At 43.5% G+C, this 13,988-nt stretch overlaps 1 pseudogene across 1 annotated transcript; it reads left to right on the forward strand.

Moving 5' to 3' along the window:
* Nucleotides 1-278: 278 nt before the first annotated feature.
* Nucleotides 279-888, forward strand: LOC308423259 (zinc finger CCHC-type and RNA-binding motif-containing protein 1-like; annotated as a pseudogene). Its single transcript has one exon. The product of its transcript is annotated as a zinc finger CCHC-type and RNA-binding motif-containing protein 1-like (transcript).
* Nucleotides 889-13,988: the final 13,100 nt, after the last annotated feature.

The following is a 13,988-nucleotide window of genomic DNA, read 5'->3' on the forward strand; positions in this document are numbered from 1 at the left end:
AGGATGGCTTTAACCCTAAGTTGTTTTAAACCAACTCTCTGTTACTGATATTATACAATATTAACCACATATTATAAATTATAACTTAATATTTTATAACCAAGGCATGCAAAACACAATAAGCTTGTATATATTTAAGACCAATCAAAGAAGCACTGCACTGTGCTGCGGTTGCAGACAAGGATGTGCATGCCAGCGCTCTTGCAGGCCACAGAAAGCTGCTGGGGGTAGAGCTGCAGTGGGTTTGCATCCTCCCGGCTCCGTCCCTTCCCCGAAGAATGAGCAGTGGCTTGGCTCCATGTAAGAGCACAGTTTATGTATCCAACTTGCTTTTCTTCCTGACAAACAATGATTTATACTGGATATTTTCCAAGTATGGCAAAGTTGTAAATGTTACTATAATGAAAGACAAAGATACTAGGAAGAGTAAAGGTGTTTGCATTTATTTTATTTTTGGATAAAGCTCTGCCTTAAACTGCACCAAAGCAATAAATAATAAACAGTTATTTGGTAGAGTGATAAAGGCAAGTATCGCTTTTGACAACGGAAGAGCAGCTGAGTTCATCCGAAGGCAAAACTACTCTGATAAATCTGTTATGAATGTGGGGAAAGCGGACACTTAAGTTATGCCTGTCCTAAAAACATGCTTGGAGAATGTGAGCCTCCAAAGAAGAAAGAGAAGAAAAAGTCCCTGAACCAGAAGAAGTAAGTGAAGAGGAAGGGAAGGATCCTGCTCAGTCAGGCTATAGCATTCCAGCAAGCCAAAGCTGAAGAAGAGCAAAACAAATGGAGCCCAGCCCAGGGGGTCCTTGGATCTCAGATGATTCTAGACGACCAAGAATAAAGAAAAGTGCATACTTCAGTGATGAAAAAGGACTTAGTGATTAAAATCATATTTATTTTGTAAATATTCAAATAAAATCTTAATGTTCCAAAGAAAGACCAATCAAGTAAATATGCAATGCCACATACTTATATTTAAATGAAACAGCAAAAGAAACTTTACTTTTAGCTATAATTTCAAGAAAGGAGCACCTTGCTATGTGTTGAATCCAGTTCTCATGGGCACAGTTCTATATCAGGATTAGCCAGAAAATTATGTCCCTTTAAGAGCAGCTTATACTTTATCAACCAGTCTCCCGCCTAGTGCCTCCTTGATTCATTATGGGAGATGAGCTTTTCCAGCAGTGTTCAGCTTCTAGCTGCAGGTGCAGGGCTTTTGAGAGCAGCACCAGTTAAGAAATTTCTGTGTTAAAACTCAGTTAACAGTGAACAGCAAGCAGATAAATTTGGCCCATCTGTTTTAGTATGAAACAATCCAAACTAAGACTGGAATTCCCAGGCAGTCTGAAGATGACATCTCAGACAGGTTAAATGAGCCTTCAGATGGCCATTCAAACTCACAGAGCAATGGAGCTGAAAATGTGGGCGCACACAACACTCTTGCAGGATTAGGAAACATAAGGGCTGGAGCCATGGCAATGTGCTGGATGTGTCTCAGACTTCTGCTGCAAACTGTTTTCTCCTTTGTGAATTCAGGTAGTGAAGGAAGGCTAATTTTTAAAACATTTTTCCCTCCTGAATATGAAACAGAGCAACAATTAAGCAACAAAATGAAACTATAGACATAAACAGATGTGGGCAGACCAGTGTCCCAAGGACAACCAGTAGAGTTTGGGGAATGACAGGGATGGAAAACTCCCTCCTCCAGCCATCCTACTTTGGAGGAGGGCCATTCACTTCTTCAAAAGATAGTTTGCCAGGAAAAACAGCCCAGACCTAAGTCTTCCACAACTCGACAGAAGTCCTTTGACTTGACTCAGGACCAAGCCTAGTGGGGTGCTCTATGCCTGTCCCATCTTAGGAATCAAAAAAGAATTTAAGCATGAGGACAAAATCACAAACAGAACAGTATTCCTAGGAAAGTGAAAGCAAAAGGAAGGCTGTCTCAGGTGGTCTTCCTTTCTGTGCATGTGAGGATTAAAGACCCACATGGTCTTTCACAGGCAGACTGCCTTTCTCCCTGTACACAGAGGCCCACGAACCTACAGCAGATCCAGAAATCAACTGAGAACTAACAAGTTCTCCCCGATGGATTTTCAGGAGCATCTTCCTTACTCCCAGGTCTGGTGACAGAATACACATCTGCTCTCTCCCCCTCAGTCTCTAGATTAACAACAGAGAAACAGATACAGACACAGATGGAGCATTCCCAATGTACTAATTGGTGGGGAAAGAAATTTCCCCAAAATACTCGGCTCCTCCATCATTCAATGGATTTGAAGGGTGGGAGTTGAGTCTCCATAGAACCCCGGACAAGCCCCTAAATGGTTAGAATCCAAGAATTGCCAAATATAGTCTAGACTCACATAGTATGCTAAAGCAAAGAGAACTTATTCAGCTGAATTTTCTGCATTCAGGGTTTACCCATTTGGGATTGGAAACCTCTGGTTGAACTTGAAGGGTCAGCTTTTATCGTCAGGAAAATTTCAGGGAGGGGTGTATGACCTTTTACATTGGTTAGCTCTATCTCTAGGGTTCTGACTGAGTCTATAATTGGCTAGGCTCTGAAGACTTCCCAGGAGGAGGTGCTTACTCATTCTAGCTACCTATTCTTACTTCAGGCCAGATTACAAGGTGTCCTCCAATTGGCTGCCCATATCTGTGGTTGGCTGACCTGATTCCTGAATTTGGGTCCTCATTTCTGAGAAACAAAAACCTAGGCCTTGTCTTCCAAACTGCCAGTTTTTAGCCTGTTATAGAATCAGCCTGGCTTTGGCTAACTCAGTCCTCTCAGTTTTACCTCAGTAATTATAGCAGGAGTTGGAAAATGCAACATGTTGTTTGTTATGCAGTTCTATCAGCCAAATCTATGAAGCTAAACAAACTTAGCTGCCATTTTGATAGCAAACATCCAAACTTCACCAAGGACACTAACTATTTTAGAAGCAAAGCTGATGGCCTCAAGAAAGCCAGACTTGACACTGGTGTCCAGTACCACAAACACAACATAGCATCTATGGAAGCTTCATATTTGATGGCACTCAGAGTTGCCAGAGCTTGGAACCTCACTCCTTTGTTGAGGATTTACAGTTGCTAGTGGTCAGAGACTGTTCAAGTTATGATCAGAAGCATGACATTGAGCCAGACAAAAGGGTTATGATGATAATTTCTGTGAAAGAATTTGCACATGCTTGAAGAAGTTTATTGTATTTTCCAAACCTACCTGACACTCCACTTGTACTCACCAGAAGCCCATTCACAACCAAAGTTGAAGATGTTCCTGAAGAAGCAAAACAGGAGTTCAATGGATTTGTTAACAGAGACGAAAGGAGAACTGATGTCTCTACAATGCCAGTTCCAAAATTCTGGCTCAGGTGGTTGCAGTCATAAACTGTCCTGTCTGAGACTGTGTTGCACCTTTTCCGTTTCCAACAATGCATCTTTGTGGAACAAGGTTTTCCAGCTCGTTGGTTATCAAGTCTACATCCGGAAATAGATTTGTTGTAGAAAATGATCTTGATTGTGCTCTCTTGCAAAAACTGCCTGGCAATTAGGTGACAAAGAAGGAACCTCAACATTCACACTGATATTGAATTTCTTTGCACAGTGTCAAAAATGTTATCTGTGTAGTTTACTGTTGTCATATAAGACTGTTACCCATGCTACACTATGCTTCAGGACAAAATTTTATTTATTTTTTAATTAGAAATAAATATTCTATGATATATAATTGCATATTGTTTTGTGATTAATCCCTATGCTTTAATTATTTTCAAATTATAACAATGAAAACACATCCTGCATATCAGATATTTACATTATGATTTATTCAGTAGCAAAATTATACTTATAGCAATGAAAATACTTTTGTGGTTTGGGGGTTGCCACAACATGAGAAACTTTATTAAAGGGTTACAGCATTAGGAAGGTTGAGGGCCTCTGGCTTAGAGGTACTGTGTGATTCCCTCCTCTTTGCTATAGCTAACTCACTGTCAATCCTAAGTGGATAATGGGGCTCAAGAGCCCCTTCTCCAGAATGTAACCTCTTCTGTACATTACAATATCAAGTCTGAAATGTTACTGCTCAGGAAAGGAAAACAGTTGTAACAATCTCTGTGGGTCTGAGCCCATCAGTCATTGGCTCCAGTGTATGGTACCAGACAATGATGCTGTGGGGTTACTGTGTTCTGTGAGCTACTTAGGATCAGGATGAGGCGGGTGGGTCTACATTGCAAAGTTGATTTCCTTAGCTAACATGCACAACCACTGAAAGTAAAGATGTAGTCTGGACTTAGTAAAACTGGCTGATTTGGCTTCTGGCTTTGGGTAGTTTGAATCTGCAACATGGAGACCATCTAAGTTGCTGGTGCTTTGAGTGGTTTATGACTGAGTGCAGGTTTTGTCTCTTTGAGATGGAGTCCTGCTGCTTTTCCCAGGCTGTCCTTCAACTCCTGGATTCTCACTCCTGAGCAGCTGAAATGACAAGTTTGTACACACACCACCGCTACATCTTAGTTTAGTTTGCATAACTGAAAATTTCCATATTATACAAGTAGTAGCAAATTATTTTTTCTCACCATATACTGAATAGGAAGAGTTTCATTGCTCAGAATTCCTAGGAATTCAGATATGATGTTGCATGTGGGACCTATATTCAGTGAACATAACTGTGAAGCAAACAGTGCTGAAGCAGGTAGAGGCCAGAATAGGATACTTCTGAATCACCTTCACAAAAACAGCCTCTTGAATAATCTTACCCAGCATATCTTCAGCAAAGCCAGGAGATAATGCTGGAGATTGGTGTGTGTTACATGAAGGAAATGCCCTTGGGTGCACACAGTATGTACATTTTGACAGAAGTTCAAATACACATATGAAATGATAGGAGAAACCCCACTTAGCCATTTCCCAAGCCAATAAGATGGTTTTGGCTTTGTTGCAGGGTCTGTTTTCATGTTTCTATTAGTGTTCATTTTGGGGTGTGGGTGGAGGACACATGAGGAGGAGACTGACACAGCAACATGAACCTGGCAGTAGGAGAAGGTATCTGCAGGATGGAAGTGACAGGTGCAGCCTGGAGGGGTGGGCAGTCAGTGGTAGCCAGAAAACAAGTTCACGTTTGAGCCAGTCTAGCCCTTTAATCAAGTCATGTATGTACTGCCAACTGTTGCTTCAACCTGGAAAAACTCATCATGACTGGGGAAGTACCATGTCATACTGAAGAAAAGTTCCATTGTTAGGCTGGTAAAATGCCCTGCTGGGGTAAATACATTTAAATGTCTCTGGGTGCTGCTGTCTGCCTAGGCTCTTGTAGCAGAGTCAGGATTCAAACCCAGAACTCGTCATCTGTGCTAGGGAAGCATTGTGATGCTCAGCTTTGGTCTTTCTACTGTTTCCACCCTTACAGTGGGGAAGAGCTGCCATGTACATGGGGAAGGAGATCTCATACAGTAAACTACTGCTGAAGGGTCTCAATGCACACACAATCTGGGAAAATACTAAACAATATGAAGGCTCCAGCTTCTGAGTACTGAAGAGATGGCCCAGTGTTAAGGGCACTTGCTGTCCTTTCTGAAGTCTTGGGCTTAGTTCCTAGAACCCACATCATGTGTGTTTGTGTGTCACAACCACCTGTGACTCCAGTACCAGGACATCTGATGTCCTCCTGCCCCTGTGGGCATGCGCACATAATGTAGATCCAGATGTACACAGATAAATCTTTCATTTTAAAAAATTGGACTCCTTGCCTTTCTTTTTGTTGTTGTTTTTGTTTTTGTTGTTGTTGTTTTATCTCCAACTACTATGTTTGAAATGGTGATGAAAGGGATAAACAGAAAAAATGCCAAAAAAAAAAGTAAGCAAAATGTGGAACACATACAAATGCATGTATATTTTTTTACATACACACACACACACACACACACACACACACACACACACACACACACATATGATGTGCATGCACTTTATGCCAGTCTGCTGGGGGTTGAAACCAGGGCCTCATCACTATGCAAACACTACTATTACTAGACTACATTCATAACCCAGGACCACTGAATTTGAAAGAGGCAGAAGAGAACTCTAGGCACAGAGCTCTTCTTCATCATCATCATCCTCTTTCTCTTCCCCCTCTTCCTCCTCCTCCTCATCTTCCTAATCTTCTACAGTGTCTCAGTTTTTATCCCCAGGCTGAACTTGAACTCTGTCTGCCTCAGTGTTGGGTTTATAGGCATGCCCTGAAAAATGCATATTCTTCAGCCTTGATTTAGACCCATAGAATGGGTACAGTCTAGCAATTTTATGCATACCATGCACAGTCAAATTTGAGAATCCAACTGTGCTAGCTTGCCAGCCCATCAACAGTCAACCTAGAACTCTCTGAGCTAGCCCAATCAATGTTCTCTGCGAAGCCGCCTTTTTCTAACCCTAGTTCTGGGCTTACATGTGCACACACCTCTTACTTATATGCTAGGATTAGAATTCAAGTCCTCCTACTTACGGCAGATGCTTTACCTATGGAACATCATCCTGTCTATCCCTTACCTATCATTTCTACAAAAGCTTCAGTTCCATGAACTCTGTGACACCCGAGGCAACAGTGTGGGGCAGAGATGTGGTGTTGGTAGTAACATGCAGAGCAAGGTGAATTCTCCATGGAAAACTGGGATCTGACCAGCTGAACTGACCAGCTAAACAGTTCCAGGAACATGAGGACCAAGGATAATGCACTTACTGGAGAAACTTAAACCCACTGGGTTTAATCGGACAATACAGAGAGGTCAAAGAGGAGACTTTAGCGTTTGGTTAGCCAGAACTACCTAATTCGAATTACTGCAGTGGACAGGGGCAAGTGGATTTCTCCTTAACATGAGCCATGTGCTGAGCCCCCCAAGTGGATGAGGCAGGAAAAACCAGTAGAAACAGACCAGCATCTCACCTCGGGGGGTATGACAGCCAGCCTCTTTTGACAGTGACTGTCCTAGGTGTTTGGTTCTAACGTTCTGTGTTGTGGGCTTTGCAGAGAAAGTTGGAAGTATTTGAGAGGCAGTTTCTGTCTGTATCCCCAGGATCAGAGTTAGGTCTTCCTTCCAAGAAGGAAGAGAGCCCAGGCCTGGTAAACTCACGGCTTTTGTACTGGCTCCTTGCCTCTCTTTCAGGGCTTGTCACATAGGAAAACAAGCTGTGTAGCTCCCTCCGTTGCTAGGAGCTGTACAAACACAGCCAGGCAAAAAAAAAAAAAAAAAAAATCTACTGAGGGTTTACTGTTGCAGCTTTCCCATAAATGACAAACAGCTGTTTGAGGAAACGGGGGAGTGAGCAGCCATAGCTCTGTGGCAGAGAAATAAGAAAGGAAAGAATCTCTGCTGTAACTGTTTCTTGTACTCAGATGCTAGAACAAACACGCCAGTGAACACCCACTTAGAACAGAATTTGCTTTTCAGCAGCAGTGCGCCGTTGGCTCACTGGACTTGGGCTCTACCAAAAATGAGAGAAAAAACCTTTTACCTGTATAGAATTTTAAACTCTAAAGTGGCCCCACCATGAACTAACAAAACCCTTTCTAGATTAGGAACCCCACCGGTGCAGTCTCCCTAACTGTAAACATTTTTTTCTTTTGCTTATTTGTTTTATTTTGTTACAAAACAGGGTCTCCCTATGTGGCCCTGCTTAGCCTGGAATGCTAGATGAGGCTGACCTTGAACTTGAAGACCTGCCTCAACCTCCAGGGTGCAGGGCTAAAGGCAGGAGCCACTACTCCAGTCATAAAAGGAAATTGTAACAACACATATCCAGATTTGGGGAGTCTGGCTTTTAAAGTTCACATTCAGAGGACCAGTGTTGCAAGTCTAAATTTGGCAACTCGAACCTTTTTCTCCAGGACAGGCTGCGGCCATGGGCAGATCTTACAACCAATGTGCTTTCTCATACGCACCTACTGTTCAGTGCCTTCATGTCTCTTCCCACAAGTCATGACCATGACTTGAAATCTCCCTCTGCTTCCTACTTGGTCCCACAGCCCACCCTCGGCTTCAGGTGGCTTCTTACTCTAGTTCACTGTGTGCCTCGGTTTTTTGCCACATGAAAGCTTGGTTTTGACGGTTTTGTGTGGAAGGTCGAAGCCGTGCTTTTCCATGGTTATGTATTTGCTTACCGTGTCTACCAAGGGAATCAATATCTGCCTCTTTAGTTGTGTTTCCTGTTATTTGCAGATCCATCATGTCCATCCCTTAATTCAGCCTGTATCATTTCTGAAGGTTTCTTGAGATGGGCTCATATAGTCCAGGCTGCTCTTGAACTTACTCTCTAGATGGAGATATCCTTGACTTTCTGACCCTCTTAGATCTACCTCCTGTCAGGATTGCAGGTGTGTGCCATCATGCCCTGTTCCCATGACATTCTTGTATATGTGCTGCTCCCATGGCTCCTGGTTCTGACCCCTGCTTACAAGTCTCCCAGCCCTAGTCTTGGCCTCTACTGATCCCAGCTCCAGTTCGTTTGCTGGTACCTCGAATGTCACGTGCACTTGCTTCTCAGAGGACTCACCATGCATCCGGCCTCTCTCAGACGTGCTTTCCACTTTACCAACCTGCACATCTCTGGGAAGCATCCCATGCTCATCAGAAAAGCTGCTCCCCCACCCCCACAGGAGCCCCGTCCTAACTATATGTGGGATCATACGTCTGTGATGGTTCAGACTGAGAGCTCCTTAGGTGTCACGACTCATCCATGTCTCAGCCTGTCCTTAGCGTGCAGCGGAGCACATACTAGAGCCAATGTGTAATTCTGTGGTAGGCTCACAGAGAGCCTGAGCTCAGCCAATTATATATTGGGGCAGGTAAAAATCTATAGGTCAGGGTCTCAAAATGAGTGTACCTGTCACCCATGAATGTATTCATCCTTCTTCAGGAGGCATGTAGACCAGAGAGGGCAGAGAGTGCAAGATTTTGTAACTTAAATAATAACATGGGCCAGCAAGGTATCTCAGTGGGTAGGGAAGGTTGCTTGTGGGCTAAACAGCCTAAGTTCAATCTTTGGACCCACATGGCAGAAAGAGAGAGTTGACACACACAGAGAGTTGTCCTCTGACCTCCACAAGTATGCCAGGCATGACACGCTCAAGAAAACACAAACACAATTTTTTTTTAGACAGGAAGAATCTGAAAATGTCATTGCTAGACATTTAAGACTGTCAACCTTTAGTATAGAATTGACGTTTCACATGTATATTTTAAAGTATGAAGAGGAGTTCACAAAGTCCTGCCTCTCCCCGAAGATCATAGGCAGTTAATGCTTGCTAAGAGGTTTTTCACCCCCACCTCTGGGAATGTAGACTCGGGGAAGTTGTCCATTGGAAGTAACTCCAATGTCATTAGATTGGGTGGGCATAAAAGTAGGAGCAAGCTAGTTGGAAAGAGGAAGGGATCAGCAGAACTGTAAAGGGGACAAGGAAGAGTAATGGGGGTGACTGATTTCATTACAATAAACTTATTATATATTATAATGTATAATAACATAAATAAATACACATTATAATTAGTGTATGCCAATTTAAAACTTTCAAAGCTGTGAGGGCAGGAAGTGAGCTCATCCTGGCTTGATCTGTTCTCAAGGCTGTGCTGGTCTTGGATTATAAGGAGACTAAAGTCTTAGAACACTATCTGCTCCTTCTCTGGACATTTAAGGCAATCAGGTGCCTTCATGTCTTATATTTTGTATCTTTGAGCCTAGAAGGGAGCACAGAGAGTCCCTTCTTAAACAGTCTGTGACTGGCCAATATGTCCATGTGTGGAGTTAAAGCAGTAGCCTTGTTGGCACACATTTAACACCAGCTCTCAGGGGACAGAGGCAGGCAGATCTCTGAGTTCGAGGCCAGCCTGGTCTTCAGGGTGAGTTCCAGGACAGCCAGGGCTATACAGAATAAACCCGTCTCAAAAACAAACAAGAGCAGCCTGCCCTGAGTTCTAAGAGAGAAGGAATACAAAACGAAGGCAGGAATGTCAGGTTTTTATCCTTCCAGTTACTTTGTAGGCCCAAGGGGTCAAATTTCCTGTGTCTGTTATAGTTAATGATCCTAGGGATACCTTCCAGCTGTCACACAGACTTGCTGCTGATGCTGATGACTGTAGGATCTTGTCCAAGGACCTTCTTTTTTTTTTTTTTTTTCTTCTGTGCAGCATCTGTAAATGTCTGAATCCCTTGGTCACTAGAGTTCTGTGTATCATGAGCTAGATAAATAAATAAATAAAGCCTGAAAGATCCTTTATCTAAAGAGAGCAGCTGGGTGTGCTACGGCACACCTTTGGTCCCAGTGCTCCAGAGGCAGAGTTGGGGGGTGGTAGGATTGTGAGTGTGAGGCTGGCCTGATCTGCAAAGTGAGTTTCAGAACAGCCAGGGCTATTACACAGAGAAAAACAAACAAACAAGCAAGCAAACAAAGTAGTATCTAATGGAGGGATGTAGTTCACTAGGCAGAATTCTTGTTTAGCGTACACGGAAACCCTCCTCGGTCCCCAGCACCACATACAATAGGCATGGCACTGAGCACCTATGACTTTAGCAATCAGGAGATGGTGGCAGAAGAATCCGAAGTTCAAAGCCATCCGCTGCTACACAGTGAGTTCAAGGCCAACCTGGAATACAAGTCTAGTGAACAAGCATCTGCCTGGAAACCCAACAATTAGGAAACCCAGCAATGAGGAAGCAGAAGCAAAAGGGCCAGTCCAAATTCAAGGCCAGCCTGAGCTGCATAGAGAGAACATGTAAAATAAAATCGGTAGACAGCTCAGATACTTCTCCTTCTATGCCTTGACTACCTCTTTTCTCGAAGTTTGTTCAAAAGTAGCTTCTAGAACAGTGTTTCTTAACCTGTGGGTCATGACCCCTTTGGGGGTTCCATATCAGGTATTTATATTATGATTCATAACATTACCAAAATCACAGTTATGAAATAGCAACGAAATAATTTTGCAGTCACCACAGCATGAGGAACTGTATTAAACGGTCTCCGTGTTAGGAAAGTTGAGAACCAGAACAAGACAGAAGGTGCAAATTTGTGATCTGTTTGCTGTTGTTACTGCTTGGGCTGGTCTGCTCTAAGGGGTTGAAAGCCCTGTGGCTTGGCCTCACTTCTTCAGGTTTGAACTGCTGTATCTGATTCCTAAAATTCCTTTGGGCTGAAAATCAGGATTATTTTCTGCCCCTCACCCTAGCAACCTAGCTGGCTGCCTCTGCCAGACGGACTGGGCCCTCAGCCCTCGTAATTAGCGGATCAATCCAGTGATGTGCTTTTCAAAGCCCAGTTTGCTGGAAGCTTTCGGTGTCAGCTGTTTGAGCTATTTACAACTGGCGCTGACACAGTCCACTAAGTCACTGAACCACTCCGGAAAATTTTCCAGAGGCTGGTGCTGGCCCCTGACTCTCTGCCCTGAGCTTTTTCTGCTCATGCCATTAGCTTGGCTTTTGTATCTGAGTCTACTTGGATCCCTGCCTCGTTGGGGCCACATTAATCATCTTGGTTTCCATTAGGGCTCTCTCCTTGGCTTCTTTCCATGTCTAATAAAGGTAAAGCCACAACATCAAAGTTCTGCATTGGTAACTTTCTTGTGAGTTAGCCTTTGTTCTAACCAAAAGCCACATCCTCTTTCTAGAGGAGCTCCGTCCCTTAGAGACAGTGCTGAGGCTGATGTGGATGAAACCCAGTAACTAGGCTGTGTGTGTGTGTGTGTGTGTGTGTGTGTGTGTGTGTGTGTGTGTGTGTGTGTTGTGGTGTGTTTGGACCCAAGGCCTCTGACCCTCAGCATATATACCCTCAAACCCCTGGCTTTCATTATTACCTTATAACTGGTCTGATAAATGAAGATAATCTCAAACTATCGAAACAATGGATTGCAAAGAAATGGGGATTTCCCCAGGAAATCATGCTGGGAGAAGGAAAAGGCACCAACCAGATGGGAAACTTGTAAAGGGATTCTTACACAGACCATCTTACAGATGAGGCTAAAGGCCAGACAATGATGTGCTGGAGCTGAGGAACCACATCTTGACCTGCACTGCTTAAATGTGCATATCAATGTAGTGAGAATTTTGGAATTTTTGTTTCTTTATAAAAACACAGAAATATTATATAAGAATGTGCTTCATTTTAATCCTATGTGTAAGGGTGTGGGGGTGCTTTGAACTGTCCGCAGCAGCTCTAGAAGAGGTGTGGTTTTGGCAGCTGCAAATTTCTGTGACTGTGTGATGTTTGGAATTCTGGGAACTTTTCAGAGGGTATATAAATGCTAGAGCCCCCCCCCCCACCCAATGGTTAGGGTCAGTGGTTGTTGGTCATTTAGGGAGGTTGGTTATAGTTTGTTAGTAGTTGTGCTCAAAGAAGAAGCAATGGGAAAAAAGATTAGATGTAGGGATTTTCTTAATTCCACTTTTCCCTCTGTCCCCCTTTCCTCCTATCTAGTGGTATGGGTAAAACTGGGGGGAGATAAAGGGTGGAAAAAAGAAGAACCCACAAAGTAGCAGAGAGCAGCTATATATCCTTGGTCCTCTAAGTTTGGATCTCACTTCAGAGCCTGGAAGATGGACTCAATAGAACCCGTTGGCTCTCTTTGCCCCTCTCCCCATTGTAGCCACATTGAATAAATCTTCCTTTTCCTGCTTTCCATTTAAAAACTCAAAAAATTATTTATTTTATGTGTATCAGTATTTATGTATGTATAGTACACACATGCCTGGTATGCACAGAGCTCCAAGGAAGGCATCAGACACCCTGGAAATGGAGTTACAAATGACTGAGACCACCATGTTGCTAGGAATCAAACCTAGGTCCTCTGCAAGAGCAACAAGTGCTCTTAGCTGATGATCCACCTCTCCAGCCTCTCTGTTTTCTACTTTTGTTGGCTCACTGAGCATGCGTGGCTGCACTGGACTTTGGGTACAGGTTGTGGGCCAGGCTAACTCCTTTCTTTATCCTGAGATAGCTCTTGTGGGACGAACAGACAGAAGTATTGGGAGCTCAAGGTCATCCTCAGCTTTATAGTGAATTGGAGACCAGTCTGGGACACTCAAGACCCTGTCGTAAAACAAGGGAGATGGTTCTGTGGCTAAACAACTGTGCACACAGTTTTAACTCTAACCTGGCTGTGGTGCTCAGTGGCACCATATCTCTGTTTTAACAACAGAGAACATTTTGAAATGGTAGGGTTTTCATGGCATGGCTTCAGTTTTGACACAGGGTCTTGTTATATCGTCCAGAATGGCCTTTGGTTCTCATTCCTCCTGTTTCACCACCCAAGTGCTAAGAATACAGCCCTGGCTCACCAAATCTGTCAAATCTGTAGACCTTGGCCTCCTGATCCTCCCTTCCTCCATTTTGTGGGTCACTGTTGGGATTATGTACACCCCCATGCCTAGTTTCAGGGTGCTTACAGAGTCAAATTCAGGGTCTCATGTATGCTAGACAAGCACTGTATTCCTGTTTTCGTTGTATTTATTTATTTATTTTGCGTGTCTGTGAGTGTTTGTGTATCTATGTGGCTATTCCTTCTTGGCTAAGCTCTGCTGTTGTGCTCTGTGGTCAGAATGAGATCCCCACCTTCACTAGAGATCAGTCTTGGTTCCTTTTCTATTGCTGAGATAAGACACCATGACCAAGGCGAGTTACAGAAGAAAGAGTTTATTGGGAGCTTATAGTTTTGGAGGGGTAGAGTCTGACTGTTGAGATACGGATTGTGGCAGCAGGCAAACAGCTATGGAGCTAGAACAGTAGCTGAGAACTTATAGCCTGATCCTCAGGCATGAGGGAGAGTAGACTTTTTATACCTCTGAGCCATCCTTCAGAGACACACCCCCTAATCCTTCCCAAACAGTTCTACCAACTGGAGACCAAGTGTTCGAATACATGAGCCTATAGGGACCATTCTCATTCAATTTGGGATGTTTTAAAAAGGTGTATGGGGGTGTTGTGGGTGTATATGTGCCATGGTACATGT

This window comes from Micromys minutus (genome assembly GCF_963924665.1).
Source record: "Micromys minutus genome assembly, chromosome: 8".
In the NCBI taxonomy this organism is placed as follows: Eukaryota; Metazoa; Chordata; class Mammalia; order Rodentia; family Muridae; genus Micromys; species Micromys minutus.